Consider the following 16,381-nt stretch of genomic DNA (forward strand, 5'->3'; position numbering starts at 1 on the left):
AGTTAAGTCCTGTGTTTCTGGTACATAGTAAGGTTATCAATAATTGTTGACTACATTACTGTATTAACTTATAAATTCACTATTGGTTTTCTCCTTCTTTCACTCACGTGGAAGTGAGAAGGCTTGGAGCATATTCTGCAATGGCCATCAGTTTCCCAAATTATTAATGATCGGCACACAAGTAGGTGGGTGAAGATAAGTCTGAAGCATCCATTCCCACTTCTGGTCTAGGCAGCTCTCCTTTCTTTCACTCCCCAGAGTCTGTAACCTAATACAGATCTGAAAATCGAGAAATGTAGATAGATGTATTCTCTTTTGTAGCTATCTTGTTTGCAAATGCTGTTGCCTAGGTAAAGAATGAGCAGAAATTTGGAAAGTGTTTTCCTTAGGGGAAAAAGAATATTATCAATTGTGAGTAGTTATAGGTTCAAATAACAGTACAAGGTACAGTAGAGTCATCTTGGATTAAGCTGACTTCGTGTCCTGATGAAAAACCTTATCTCCATATATAACATAATTTTTAAGTAAAGTATATTCTACTTTCAAATTATCCTTATAAATGAATTTTGTGTCCTAACTCATTTGTAATGTACGGACTGTCACTAGAAACTTCAAACCTTTTCCACCCTTGACAACCATCAGTTGTTACAGTTTTTAATTGCATCAAGCTGTACAGCTATCCATGACAAAAGCGTCATTTATTTCTTTGCCTTTAGTATCTAAAAGAAAATACCACTTAGGGGCTGGCCCCGTGGCTGAATGGTTAAGTTCGCGTGCTCTGCTTCAGCGGCCCAGGGTTTCACTGCTTCGGATCCTGGGCGCAGACATGGCACTGCTCATCAAGCCATGCTGAGGCAGCATCCGACATGCCACAACTAAAAAAATATATATACAACTATGTACTGAGGGGATTTGGGGAGAAAAAAACAGAAAAAATAAAAAAAGAAGATTGGCAACAGTTGTTAGCTCAGGTGCCAATCTTTGAAAAAAAAAAAAAAAAGAAAATACCGCTTTGACAAAAGAAATTCTTAAAGGAAATTGTGTGTATTTCTTAGACATAATGAGAAGAAAGACATAGGACTTTCATTTTGGGCTCATATAATTTTGATTGACTATTGAATAAATGAATGAGCAGAAGTGGTAGGATTTCATTTATTATTTCCTATGAGGTGCTCTTGCTGGTAAGAAAGGAGGACCCGGCAGCCAGTGCTGCCCAAGGCTGATTGCTACATTAGTCTACACGTTTGAAACTACGTTAGGGCCCACCTCTACTGCTTGCCAGCTCAAGAGAATGGAGAAGGCTTTACCAAATGGGGATGGGCATCAGCATGAGGAAAGAAGGAGTATGGAATAAGGGCTTAGTTTACTTTTGCTTTACTTTCTACATCACTGTCTACTGTAGCTGCTTCAAACCTTCAATCACTCAAAGAACAGAGAAGCCCTTTCTTGCTTCATGGATACTTCTGCTGACAGTACAAAGCGCAATTCGCAGCAAATGTTAATGTGCTTTCAAAGGGATTATATGGGAAAATATTTTATGTATATTTTCTCCTTAGAACGGGGCAAGGGAAGCATAGTGGTAAATGTGATCAATTATGGCAGAATGATGGCATAAATTTATTAATAGTCTGAAGGACTATTATAAGTCAAGCTGCTACTTAGAGGGAATATGGAGAATCCATTAGAATGTCAGAAAGTATATATTGTCAAGGCAATGTGTACAAGGAGAGCACACTTATGAACAGGCAGTTGCATAACAAGAACTAGCTTTGATCCCTGCTGCCAAAGATTCAACATGATTTGACTTTCACCAACTTCATTTTTTAAAATAAAAGTACTGTGATCCAGCAATTATGAAAATGATTAAGTGGGTAGAGATAATGCAAAATCATTTAGTACATCACATTTTAGATAATATTGAAAATCTAAAATGTTAAAATAAATGTTAACAAGGCAAGAAGTGACATAGTTATAAATACAGAGGTCTTTTGGCCTGAAAGTTGTTCTTTATAACGCAGTAAACATTTTCAATATTTCCAGATATAATTGATCCTTGTCCATCTCATTATAACATCATATACCTGCCAAATGTTAGGTTATAACTGTCAGTATGACACTTGATTTACAATTAAGATGAATCGCTTCTCAGTGGCTATGAAGAAACAAAGAGTATCATGACCAAATAAGCTTCTCAAAGCACAAGCAGGCCCATTTGTAAGTAATTTCTCTACTACTGTTACTATTCACTATTGACTCCGTTCAAGCCAAATGTAGATCACATTATTTTCATAACACCATTGAAGAAGAAATCGTCTTTGTATTCTTTTTCTTTCTTATTTTAGTTTAGTTTATATCATGAAAATTAAAGCTTGACAAATATTCATAGCAAACGTGAGCAAGTATCTATGATGCAGTAACTGCACTTCTAAGCATCCACCCAGAAGAAACCCCTGCACACACGCGGGCGGGGCACTTATTAACTCGAGAATGCTCGTAGCATCACTGCTCATAATCGCAAATCCCAAATGCTTATAAACTGGAAAGTGGGTGAATAAATTGTATCATCTTAATTCAACAGGATATTATCAAGCAGTTAAAACAAAACTACGGTGATATTCAGCAATATGGATGAAAATAAAAATCAATCAACCCCAAAGATTACATACAGTATGAAACCTTTTTGCACAGAATTAAAATAATTAAAATAAACATATATACCTTCATGAATGCATGTAGATGTGATAAACTACATAAAAAGACAATTTAGTAAATACTGAAATAGGATCCAGAATGATGCTAAGCTCAGGTTAGCAGAAGGCAGGGAACGGATAAGCTGAGATCACCTACATAGTTAGACACAGGCTATTGTCAAGGACTTGCAATATTTGCTTTAGATTGTGAATGGTTATTCTATTATAAAAAGATAGCTAATAAAAGAAATAAAGAAGGAAATAAGGAAGGAAAGGAAGGCTACGTATGAACCGAAAATGAGAGTGTATCATGACCCCAGGATCATGATTAAGCCAATTCTGTGCATCTGCAGAACAAAAACAAACATACAAAAACAACAATAATAGAGCCAAAGTGCAAAATCTCTGTGTACATCGAGTTGTTTTTTGATAAAAGACACTGGACTTAATTCTATACCTTTTGCAAACTGCAAAAAAAAGAATAAATTGTACACTATAGTGTCTATTTAACCAGAGGTAGAGGGCATTTAATGAATAGTCTCAAATTTTGCATGAAGTACCTTAGATGCGGCCTGCTTTGCACTCAGCCTGATTGGCTCATTTGATTATTCATAATCAACAGGCAGCTCAGACACTTCGGGCACAGCTCAGGCCACTAGCTGACCCATGAAGCAGTCACAGTGACTCTGACTCTGTGCGACCCTGAGTTAGTGAGCGGAGGGTTTGTCTGGGCACGCAAGGAGGTAAAACTAAGTTCCAACAGAATCTCCAGTGGGAGCTAATTGAGGAGAAATAAATATACTCTTCAGTTAATGTGATATTAATGAAGCAGTTTTGTAAAGCAAAGCCTAATTCCTTTACAAATTGTATTTTGAATAATATGATGATTTACTTAATATTTCTTAGGGAGAAATGTTAATCTTACTTGCAATTATATAATATTTGAGAAGTCAAGAAACTTTGTAACATTTTATGTCTAAAATCCGTTAACTTTCTGATAAAACACTAATAAGTGTTACCTAAATGCTAACAACAAAAGTGATGTATTTTCACTGTTTAAAAAAGAAAAACCCTAAGTATGAAAACATAGGATACATTAGAATGTACATAGATGGAACTATCTCAAACATGCGCTCACAGCCTCTGACTACTTTACAAATTTAACGTATAATTTCTTATAAGTTAAATCGAAGATTATTTTCTTTGTCTGTTACCTCCATCACTCTGAATTGTAGACCAGACACCATAACTGATACCCCTTCTCATAGTGTCTTTGTAAAATAGGAAACATCATATAAAAGTAAAATGCTGATGTGTTCAGACTAAGCTAGCACTGGAAAGTACAATCCTAGCATGTGCTGAGAAACGTCTTTTTTGCTTCTTCGTTTGTTCTGTTTGCAACCATCTAAGTGTAAATGCTAGTGGATTGATTTGTTTATTCAATGGATCGCTATTGTCTTCCTGGGCTCTATGAGCACAGTAAAACATTGTTTGTTGATCATATCAAGGTGCTGGTTATTGCTTGATATTAGCTACATGCCTGAATGTATCTGTAATGTCTTGGGTAAGTCAGCCTAGACCCTCCGGTTGGTCCTAGTATCAGTAACAAGATGACAATACAAGATCATTAAATAATTTGAATTTACAAACTCAGTTTACTATTTATTTTTTGAGAAATATTTATGAACCATTTCCTACATTACTCAGAATGCACAGAGAGTGGATCATCAAAACCAAGACATTTCACACAGCTTTACCTCTGTCCTGAGTACTCACTCATCCATCTCACAGACACCCCAGTTCTCAAGTCTTCCAAGCACTCAATTGGGGTCACCTTCTCTATGAAAGAGTCCCCCATTAGGGCCAATCACTTCCTTTCTGTGCCCCCTCTATGGCCCGAACTGAGTTTATCATAGTCTCTGCATATCTATGTTCCACTGACAAAGACAGTGGCAGATATCTTACATCTCCAGTTCTCCAACTCAGGATGAGTGCTGTAATCCACCTTCTACATCCTCTACCCATTTGCTTAGCATTCCTGGAGAGAATCACAGGAAAACCTAATTGTGCCATTACATATTCATCGTTATCTATTTCAATTCTGTTTTTCTCATTACTCTCATCTCTGCAAGAACTCTCTCAACACCACCTCTTCCTTCCTCAGACCTCTGACCTCTCCTCATCTGACCTCACTCTCAGCAAATAATCTTATTCCATACTTCACATAGAAATTAGAAAAATCAGGAATTCTCTTAAATTCCTGCTACTGAACATAAATCTGTCCATCATCTACAACCATCTTCTTCTCTTTACCAACTTTATAATACTAAAGATATATTTGCCTCCTCCTATCAAAGGTGATGAAGCTACCTATATTTTATGTCACATTCCCTCTATGTCAAATTTGGCCCATCTGCCTCTTTCCTTTATCTTTAAATTTATCCAACTTTCCATACCAAAAAAAAAAAAAAAACAAAGTCCTCCCTGAGCCTCACATCTTCCTCTAGTTAACAATCTATTTCACATCAAAATTAAATTGTGGTCTGTAGTGTCTGCTATTACTTGCCTACCTTCCTCATTCTCCTTAATTCATGGCAATAAATGTTGCCCCTCTGATAGGGTTCTTGTGATGATGAAATGAGGTCATCAGGCGAATAGCACAATAGAAGGTGATTATTATTCACTACTGCTCTTTCAGGAGCATTCAACAAGGATGACCACTCTCCTCTTGAAACATTCACTCCTGGACACAATGATCCATGCTCTTTGTCTGGTTTCTCTTCCTCTCTGACACTTCTGTATCCTTCTCTCTTGCTGACTTCTACTCCACCTGCAGACTCAATGTGAAGTTCCTCAGGGGTCTATTCTCAGGCCTTATTTTTGCTCTGTACTTTCTCTCTGTCTAGGAGAAATATTTATTCTCATGGTTTCAGTCACCATAATTTTGCTGTTATAGGTCAGAGTACCTAACTGCCAACCTGTATGCAAACCAGCTTAAGCAGAAAGGAATTTATTCACATTAAAATGCTCATAAAATCTTAGGGAGGGTCAGAGAGACGGGCTGTAAAGCTAATCCCGGAAACAGTACCCACAGTAGGAAGATGTGTTAGTGAAAATATTAGTGCCACCTCAGAAGAATGAGAGACCTCTGCCATTATTCTCCCCACCACACAGCAAGTTTCTCACATTGCTCATGTATGCGTCCAACTGTCTCAAAGCTGTGTCTGGTTAGAGAGATGTAGGTCACGTGTCTGTCCTCACTCAGACTGCAAAGAATCAATAAATGTGAGCTTTCTGATTCCTAGCTAGGGAAGACAGGATTCATATATGCAGATTACAGATAAAAGGGAGAATATTCTAAGATATTAGGTGACCAGAAATGGCAAAGATCCACTGTGGTTCACTCTTGTCTAACTGACGTTAATCTGTATCCTTCTTTCAAACAATCTCCCAAATAGCAACATGCTACGACCTATCCTAGTGCGACTACCTGTAAACAAATATATCACCACCTTCTCAAGAAGGAAGAAAACATTTCATCAATCATAGTGTCCATGGGAGGACTAATGAATTTCATGGCAGTTGGCCCACTTATTTGTTTATTTTACTGAAAACGAGTTTTCAAAAAAAGCAGAATTGTTGTACGAAATGTCTTAACAGTGAATATGATGTTCCATAAAGTCTGTGAATGGTGTTGCTGGAGGAAGTAGGAGGAGCATGGAGATAAGTCTAAATCCAAGTTAAGCATTTATCCTACCGAGGACAAACTGTTTCCATTCCATAATGAAGCAGCCCTGTGTAACTAATTTACCACGAAGAACTGAATGGTTTCCCTGGGATATAGAACCATATTGAGGAGTTAGGGTTGTTTCCTGCTGCAGATAAATTGGATAATCAGCAGTTGTGGTATCCAGGTCAGCCTTGTTGTGAGGAAGTCCATACAAATTCACTGTCCTTGCCACACTGGCCACTTTATTCCTGAATGTACTGGGAATATCCTGGAGTGGCGGCTGGAAGGGGTCAGGCTTTCGTCCATAAGCCAGGTCATCTTGTCCAACTGATTATTGAGAGCCCCTTGTCCGTGGGGACCTTTTACAGAGTATTCACTTGGGGTACAAGTACTGTCAATATCTCAGCCCATTTTGAGTAATGGATCCGTATATCTAACCCCAAATCTCCTTTTCACCAGTGCTTCAAGTTTGTTTTGTCAAGAGCCAGACAACCTGGTCAACCCGTTGCTTATTACTCGTAAATCAGTGTAGAGCCAGCCTTCAGCCATCTCTCTCTAGACTAAGCAGAACACAAAATATGCCACTTGAACTTCTGTATTTTGAAAGGATTTTCCTTTTCTACTGTCATTTACGGCCACCTCTGAATGGGTTTAATGTAACAACAGTCCAGTTCCATATCATGCCAAGTGAACTTAAATTAGGCTCAGATTATTTCCTTCTCAGTCTATGTGTTATAGGACATCCTCAGGAGTCATAAATGTGAATTGATAGAGGAGTGACAGTAGAAAGCTGTAGAGCACACGTCTTACCAAAAGAATCTGGAGTACTTACTCTCCAATTCCTTTCCTCACGATGTTGTCAATATAATGAACTTGGTTGATGCTCTCTGGCATTGTGAGAAGATCAAGGTCCCTCTAGAACAAATTATGGTACAGAGTCGTAGATGTCATGTAGTTCTGAGACAAGATAGTTAAGGAGTACTGCTGTTTGTACCCAGCGAAAGCAAACTGTTTCTGTTGTTCTCTGGATATTAGGATAAGAAAAAGACATTTTCTGTATCAATAGCTGCATTCCAGGTACTATTCCAAGACTGTTCAGATTTTCCCATGAAATAATATTGCATCTAGAACAGTAGTTAAAATTAGAGTAATTTAATGTAGGAAAGTCTAATGTCTTTCTCCATGGCCCGTCTATATACTATGCAAGTGATGCAAGCCAGTTAAACGAGTAAGTAAAAGGCATAACTACCACTTTGGTGGAAATATGATCCCTGTATTCCACCTGAGATATGATAACAGCTTTGGTTTTTAATTTTAAAGGCATAGAAAAGGTACAGGAACTTCTACTTAGCTTGCCATAATCAAGTTTGCTCCATAGGCTATAAGTCCAATTTCTGGATCATTCCAGTTACGAGTTATAACTATTCCAACTATCAGCAGGAAGTAGGGAAATAACAACAGGATGTGTTGGCAAACCTACTGGGCCTACTTTGAATACACTTAAGCCAAACCTCCATTGTTATGGACTGAATGTTTATGTCCTTCCCCAAATTCATATATTGAGCCCTAACCCCCAATGTGAAGGTATTTGGAGGTGGGGCCTTGGGTGGTAATTAGGTTTAGATGAGGTCATGAGGGTGGCACCTTGATCCTAGACATCCCAGCCTCCAGAACTGTGAAGAATAGATCTCTGTTGTTTAAGCCACCCTGTCAATGATATTTTGTTACAGCAGCTCAAGCTAAGACATCTGTTAATCATGTGACCTCCAATATCCTAAGGATTTTTAGAGTTTCAGAAGTGGTTTAGGTTCAGCCAGTAGTGTAAACCTGGAGTTGAAATGTCTAACAGTCATTGAAATGTCTGGGTATTTCTCTTCCTTTAATATACAGTTGGTCTCATAAATGGTGCAGATCCCTTAGGGGAAGAGTAACAATAGCTAAGGTTTATTGACTGCATAATATGTGCAAGGCACTTTTCTAAATGCTTTACACATGTTAACTATTTAATCCTCTTCTCTAATGATTGTATAAACTCCATTGGAATCAGGGAGCTCATTTCAAAGGCAGTGTCTCAAAGTTCTTCAAAGGCCCTTTCAAGAACAACCACCATCATGCTTTTTGATAACACTGAGCCTCTCTTTCCCAATATATTTCTATCAATAGCTGCACTGCAGTCTCCCGGATCCTCTCAAGGAACCAGTTTAGGGGTTAGAGTCACCCATGATAAATTCACTCCAAAAATGTCCATAATTTATTAGAGTGATCTTCTACTTTAATTCAAGGGATTTTATGCCATCTTTACTTCATTCAACATAGGCCACCCTTATGTATTAAGTTTCAGTCAACCAACCGAGGGAGCAACTAGAATTTCTAATTAACTCTAGCTGTAGACTACAGGCAATAATGGGTGACAGAAGGGGTACAAGGAAAACTGGCTCCCCTTGCAAGGTACTTATCTTAGGGGTCTTGAGGGAAGGCATTAATGGCCTAAACAGACTGGGAAAGACGTTCTGTTTTGCTGGCAAGACAGTTCATGAGGTTTGGATATTGAGAGTTCTCCCAAATGCCTCCTTTCTGATTATGGTGTCCTACTCTTTTCTATTCAACATGCTGTTACTAAGAAATCTGACAAACATGTGAATTTAATCTAATATGAAATTCAGCAACACAGAGCATCAGACAGGGTGTTTTACTTTTGGCTATGTCAATCTTGCTGTTGCAACAAATACTTTTGACACAGGCACAGAAAGTTCCCATCTCTCTTACCATGCCTTGAGCCAAGAATTTAAAACTTTGATCTTATCATTTTCTGACACTAAGCTCTCCAATACAGCTGGGAGCAGCCAGTCTTCCTTCTCCTCCTTGTAATCCTGAGTCCTTCCTACTCATTCTATATCAACAGCTACATGTTTTTCCAAAGTCTTATCTTCAATAGCTGTTTAATTTTAGAGGATAATTTAAGTAACTCTTTCACATGCTCTGCCCTTAACAAGCAAAGCTCCCGGTTCTGTGATAACTATATTTTCAATCCCTTTCAAAACCAACCACCTTAAATAACCCATTAATTGATTTCCATTTCCTTGAGGGCTTGTTGTCTTTCCTGGGACCAAATATCATATTGGTCATGATTCTTAATTGCAAAAACTAGAAAGTACTCTGATTTATTTAAGAAGAACATTAATCTTTAAAGAGATATTATGAAGCTCACATAAATTAGGAAAGGTCCAGAGGGCAAGATTCTGAAGCTACTTATCCAGGGGCAATGACACCATACCACAAGGGCTGCTCTGGAAAAAATACCATGGCCATGCCACTTGGAATTCATTGCCCTTAGGATTGGATGCCTGATGCTCCACTCCCTCCTTCCCTGCCAGCCCTAGAAAAAGCCAGAGTCTCTGTCATTACATGTGCCTGAGCATTTATTCCCCCTTTCATGGTCACCTCTTCACAATGCTAACTTTCTAATGCAAATCTGAAGTGTGTTTGAACGAATGGAGAAATTGGAGCCATATGTCTACAGCTAAAACTGAAAGAAAGTCTGGAATATAAATATTCTGTCCTCTGCTTTGGAAAGACAAATTAATAATGTGACAAAGTACCAAAATATAGGGAAAATATTGGGCTACCACAAGTGACAAATATCCACTACATGGGCCATATGTTAAGCTCACCTAAAGTGATGTCATCAATCCTGTGGCAGACATTACAAGCACTCACAAAAAAGTTCTGGATCTCTTCCTCTTCCTAGATAATAATTGGAAACTATACTCACCTCCCTCTAGAAGGTCGTATAACTCATGTTGGCTGATGGAATATAAATGGAAGTGACAAGTACACTTCGTTCAGGACAGAACATTTTTGAGGTGATATGCTTTCTGCATACTCTCTTGCCCTGCCAGGGTGAACACTGAAGCCTCCAATACAGATGACTGCATCTAACAAAGTACGGCTTCGGTCAGCCTGAGCGTCTGAGTGAACAACCTGAAAAGCCTCCCTTCTCAATCTGCAATGGACATGTAGCAAAAGCAAAAAATAAAATTTGTTCTAATTCCCTGAAATTTTGCTGTGATGTAATCTAGCTCATGTTGACTGACAGAAGCCAGACCTCTCTTCCGAGTATGCCTTTTATACTATCCATACCTAAAAGCTTGCAAGACACGACACAGGGCTGTCACGTAAACACTGCAAACTCAACATGTCCAAACCAGAACTCGTGAACTTTTCCATAAACTATTCTTCCTTCAGTCTTTCCTGCCTCAATAAATCCTCCAGCAACCAAACGTTTGCTCAATCTAAAAACCTAAAGATCTTTCCTGATCCTACAAATTTCCTATTACTCACAGGCTATCAATTTACAAGGGCTATTTACAAGGAAATGGTTTTCATTTCCTCTATGTTTCTGTAGTCCTGGACCCCACTTCCAATAGCCTGGTCCATAAAACCATTATCTCTTACATGACTTAATGAAATAGCCTCATATCTAGTTACCCACAATTATCACTGCTTTATTTCCCAGCCTCCACTCTACAGCCAGCATGGTTCTTTCGTTTATTTGTTTACTTTTAAATACATATTTAAAACCTCTTCATTAAACCCCATCAATGGCTTCTCATTTCTCTTAGCATAAAGTTGAAACTCGTGATTGAGATCTGTAAGGTTTTGCATGGTCTAGCCTTTTGCTCATCTTATCTTCACTCTCCTCTAGAAGTGCTGACTGGCACTCAGTTCTTAAGACATTCATCCCTTTTCCCACCTTACAGGTTATGTTCCTGCTGTTATGTCCTCTATCTGAAGCGACTTCTCCACCTGTCCACTACATCCACTACTACCACCACCAGCTGTATCTTGCTACATCCACTCACTCTCTAATGCCCATGCATTCTTTATATCTCTGCTTAACATCACTGCCCCAGGACATATGCCTTCATTCCTTGATCCTCCAGAACAGTTATACTCTCCCAAAATAATTGGTATTTAATGTTCACTCTTGCCCTCTTTTTGTTATAACTCCTTTGGGATTTGTCCTTTCAAAATAGTCTTTACATTCCATGATGAAGGAAACATTGGCTTGTTTGCCGTTGTTTCTTCAATGTAAATGCATCACATAGGGCATCGATGACGGCCTCATTTTTTGAATGAGGGTTTGAAGTTGGATAAATGGGTGAATGACCCTAGAAGATGCTTTCATGCCCTTACCAAACCTCCAGGTTTTAGTTCTTCTACCTAATTAAGTCTATGTCTAGCTTTTTTTTTAACTTGATAGATTTAAAAATTACACTGTTGTTTGTTGTTTACATCATGTTATCTGCCCATCTGTTCTTTATCTTGTTTCATTTGTTCTACTTATATCCAGCTTACTGCCTGCCTGAAATCATTTTAGTTTCAATCTTCTTAATTGTTTGGGAACCAGGGGTTGGTTTGTTTATTTCTCGTACGTCATGCTGGCACAGAATGCTGACACTTTTTCAGATTCAAGTATTTGCAGAAACTATTAAATATCCTTCATATCTGGGGATGTAGAGAAGGAAACAGAAAATTCTGATTCTTTCAATTTTTTCTCCTCCAAATTAAAAGAAAACCTATTTTGCAAAAATATATCTGCAGCTCAATCCATGTGAATGTTCTAAACCTTACATTTTAAAAAAAAAGCATTTCGCCAAATTTAGAAAGCATTTCAGCAAATCACTCAAATATTAAAACTTAGGTTTGAAATAACATTTATTTGAAAATAATTTTTTAGTATTTAATATGACTGATAATATCTTGTTAAGAAAACCTCTGTTGTTTAAACAGGTTCCAGCTGCGTAATCTTTTTATATAACAGTCTAAGTAATGAGATAGAAGTAGAATGGATAAATTTTCATATAGATTAAGTCAGGTACAAATGTGTCTGAAGCATAATCCATTGGTAAGATGTAGGAAAGGAGTTTAAAAACCCATTCAAAGAGTGATTTATGAGTCTTCCAGGATACCTGGTCTCCAATCAATAAATCGTGAGCCAATGGGGTTTCTTAATGAGCATCATGTCTGGGATAGATAGGAGCAATTTGACAGGTTCCACAGGTGATTTTTGAAAGTGAACACAAATCTCCACAGATCTCTTTCATCTTCCATCAGTGTTTCTCTGAGGGGTGCATGGGAGCTATCATAATATCTTCTTCCATACCATGTTGAGGAATTGAGAAAACTGCTATACAAATGGAAATTTAGAGGTGTTAATGGATTTTCTCTTGAAGCGTCCTGGATATTGTTCAGAGAAACAAAGAAATAACAAACATTGCAGCATACAGCAAGAAGGAGGACTTAAAAGGTAGCTGCAGTGCAGTCTTCTGGTACATTTTTAAGGAGTAAGGTGGTGTAATTAAAGTAAGATCTGCAATAAATTTTTTTCTATATTTAGAGTTTTTAGAAGACAACTTTTAGGGGCAAATATGAGTCAGAAATTTCTTGGATCTGTCTTGTGGATGACACGACATGTCTACCATCATGATTAGGTCAAAGAGCCTTTTAAGAATTTTATTCCAGCTAGAGAGGTTTGCAGCCTGGCAGGTTCCAGGGTATTATAATCTGAAACCTCTTAAAATCTCTCTTGTAGTGAAAGAAATTTAAAACCTCTTCAGTACATCTGCTTTGCTTATGGTAGTTCACATTCAAGGAAGATCCGTTTTATGTTTCTTGTGTTGGGTGTTACTGGATATGTGTCACTATGCTCAAGAGACATGAACTCTTCTAGACTAGAGACAGGACCTAAGCCTCAAGACCTGTATGAACCATGTATCTCTGCTTCTTTGACATCTGGGGCCTTGCTGACCCTGGAGAGACTGTCCTTCTCATGACTGGTCAATCCCTAGAGGTAGTGAACTACTGGCCCAGGAGCACACTTTTCATATGCAAATCACTCATTCTGGAACCCATACCCCTTACATCCTTTACAGGGCTCCCACACTCTGGTCACTGTCCACTTGCCTTAATCACACCAGGGTCAGCCACCAGATAACTAGGGACAGCCATTATACTCCAGAGCCTGCTGAAATTATTCAAACTAGCCAATCCTAAACCCACCTTTACTTTTTTACTCTGTCTTGTCCATTCTTTCCTATGGAAACCATAATAAAGGCTATTGCCTGTGTTTTCCCCTCATTCTCTCTGCCTTCTATCAAACCCTGCTGCTTCCCAATGTGGCCCCCATGGTATGGCATGCCCCCTCTTCCTCTTGAGATCTATGAGTTTAACAATCTGTCTTCTCAAGGGCAATCATCCTCTGATCTGTTGGCCTCGTCATACCTGAATAATAATAAATCTTACATTTTAAAACAACATCCGAGCTTGCACAACATTCCCAGGGATATTAATGGTCATGCATTTGGTCTGAGTAGGCATCTCCATTCCAGGTGGTTTGAAAGGTATCAAAAAGTTTTCTAAATCAAAACTGCCTGCGCCCAAATTCCTCAAATTTACATTTACATTCTAACTAGATTAAGAAATGACATTTGAGAGTGGTAACATAGTCATCTTCCCTTGGGCATATCATAAGAAAACCATCTCAACACTTAGGCACCTAGAGAACAGGAGATGTAGAGAAGAATGCACTGCAGCATGTAGATTTACATAAGAGTAAGGAAGATGGAAATAACCTGGAATGCAAGCCCTGAGCAGCCAGGAGCCCATTAGAGAAGGACAAGAATGAAAAAGAGGGCATCAGAGCACCAGTAAGATTTGACAGTTGCACCATTTTAAATAAGTTCCAACCTTGGCATTAGGTTATCTCCAGACATTTCTTCATCCACAATTTGATACTTTTCCAAAATCATTATTTTCTCATCACGCAGCCATCTGTTTGTGTTAGAAGAGATATTGTATAATTAGTACACTTTGATTTGCTAATCTAATGTGCCTTGCCCCCACTCAAAGGAAAAAAATTATAAAGCAAAAAATGTCTTATCTGCGTGAAGTGAAACTTGCCAAAATTCAGCTCTCAGGACAGAGAGCTCAGGATAAGGTAAAGGCTCTGGTGATTTGAATGGAGCAGGCAACTCAGTGTACAGAGAACCAAACCTAAGAGATCTCTGGAACTCAGGAGCTGATAACAAAGCCCACTCTCAAGAGCAGTCCTTTTTCCAATCTTTGGTGAAGATCTGCTGGCTTGATCAACTTTCCATGACCACTCCATGTCCTAAGTCAGATACTATCCACTCACACTTTGTTCTCAACACAGAAGCCAGAGCAATCCTGTAAGTCAAGTCATGTCCCTCCTCTGCTTAGAATCCTCCAGTGGCATATATAATAAACAATATATATATATATATATATATATATATAATATATATAATAAAACTCCAATGAAAGACAAAATCTTTACATCACCTACAAGGTGTTCTACTTTCTGAATGCTCATTGTCTGTCTGACCCTATCTCCCTTTACTTTCATCCTCACTTCCTCTGCTGCAGCCACTCTGGCCTCTTTATTGTTCTAGAACATTCTAGGCATACCTTCACCTCAGGTCTTCTCTATTTGTTGTTTTCTAAATCTGGAGAATTCTCTTCCTAAATATCCATTTGTACCCAGGCAACTGAAAATGGCTAGAGACAAACATACAACCTCACATTCTTGAGCTCATTTCACAAATGCTGTCTTCTCTCTGAGGCCTGCTCAGACCACCCTATTATAAAAGCTTCCCCCTGACAAACATCACCAACTTTCTTCCTTGCTTTATTGTTCTTAACATTCTTTAACTTCTTACATACCACATATGCCACTTATTTATTTTCTGTTTACTCCTACTAGAATATAAGACACGGGAGGTAAGGACTGTTGTCTTTTTGTTGATTGACTTATGTCCCCTGCAAAGCACACGCTAAACAGTGCCTGACTTATATAGGCCTCAGAAATATGTGTTAGTTGAATAAATGTGTTAAATGCTTGAGATACAGTTAGGCATGAGTAGCCATTCCCATCCTTGGGGAACTCCAAATATGGGTGGTAGCAGAATGAACCTTTTAATTACTCCTATACCTGTAACACAAACTTGTAAATCTAAGTTGTTGGAAGAAGGCAAGGTGACTTGCACCAAAATCATAGTGCTGATGAATCTTAGAGCTTCGAGGATAGAGAACCAAATGTCTCTGTCCTTCAGAGGAGGTGGCACCTTTCCTGGTCACTGAAGGATGGCAGTGACATGTATCCACTGCAAACATGACAAATGGGCATTCTGACCAGCCCGATCCAGCCCCATTTTAAACACGAACAGCAATTGAAAATTCAGATGGATACATGAAAGATGGCTGTTCCTGTCACAAAAATCTTGTAGATACTGTAAATACTGTTCCTGATTCATTTAAAATATATGTATTTGTAATAAAAAATTCAAAACTCCTATTCTGGTCATCATTTACTCAGCTCCAAACCACATGTCAGGCACTGTACTTGGAGCTGGGAGAGAAGAAAGGATGAAGAGGACATAAACATCTCAAGCCTGCAGGAGTAGAGTCCACCTGTCCACTCACGAATATTTTTTTTTAATTGAGTTATTGATAGGTTACAGTCTTGTGAAATTTCAATTGTACATTAATGTTTATCAGTCATGTTGTAGGTGCACCACTTCACCCTTTGTGCCCACCCCCACCCCACCTTTCCCCTGGTATCCACTAAACTGTTCTTGGTCCATAATTTTGAATTCCTCATATGAGTGGAGTCATACACAGATTATCCTTCTCTCGCTGGCTTATTTCACTTAACATAATTCTCTCAAGGTCCATCCATGTTATTGCAAATGGAATGATTTTGTTCTGTTTTGCAGCTGAGTAGTATTCCATTGTATATGTACCACATCTTCTTTATCCATTCGTCTGTTGCTGGACACTTAGGTTGCTTCCATGTCTTGGCTATTGTAAACAGTGCTGCAATAAACATTGGGGTGCATAGGACTTTTGGGATTGCTGACTTCAAGCTCTTTGGATAAAT

The sequence above is a fragment of the Equus przewalskii genome, chromosome 9 (assembly GCF_037783145.1).
Source record: "Equus przewalskii isolate Varuska chromosome 9, EquPr2, whole genome shotgun sequence".
NCBI lineage: Eukaryota > Metazoa > Chordata > Mammalia > Perissodactyla > Equidae > Equus > Equus przewalskii.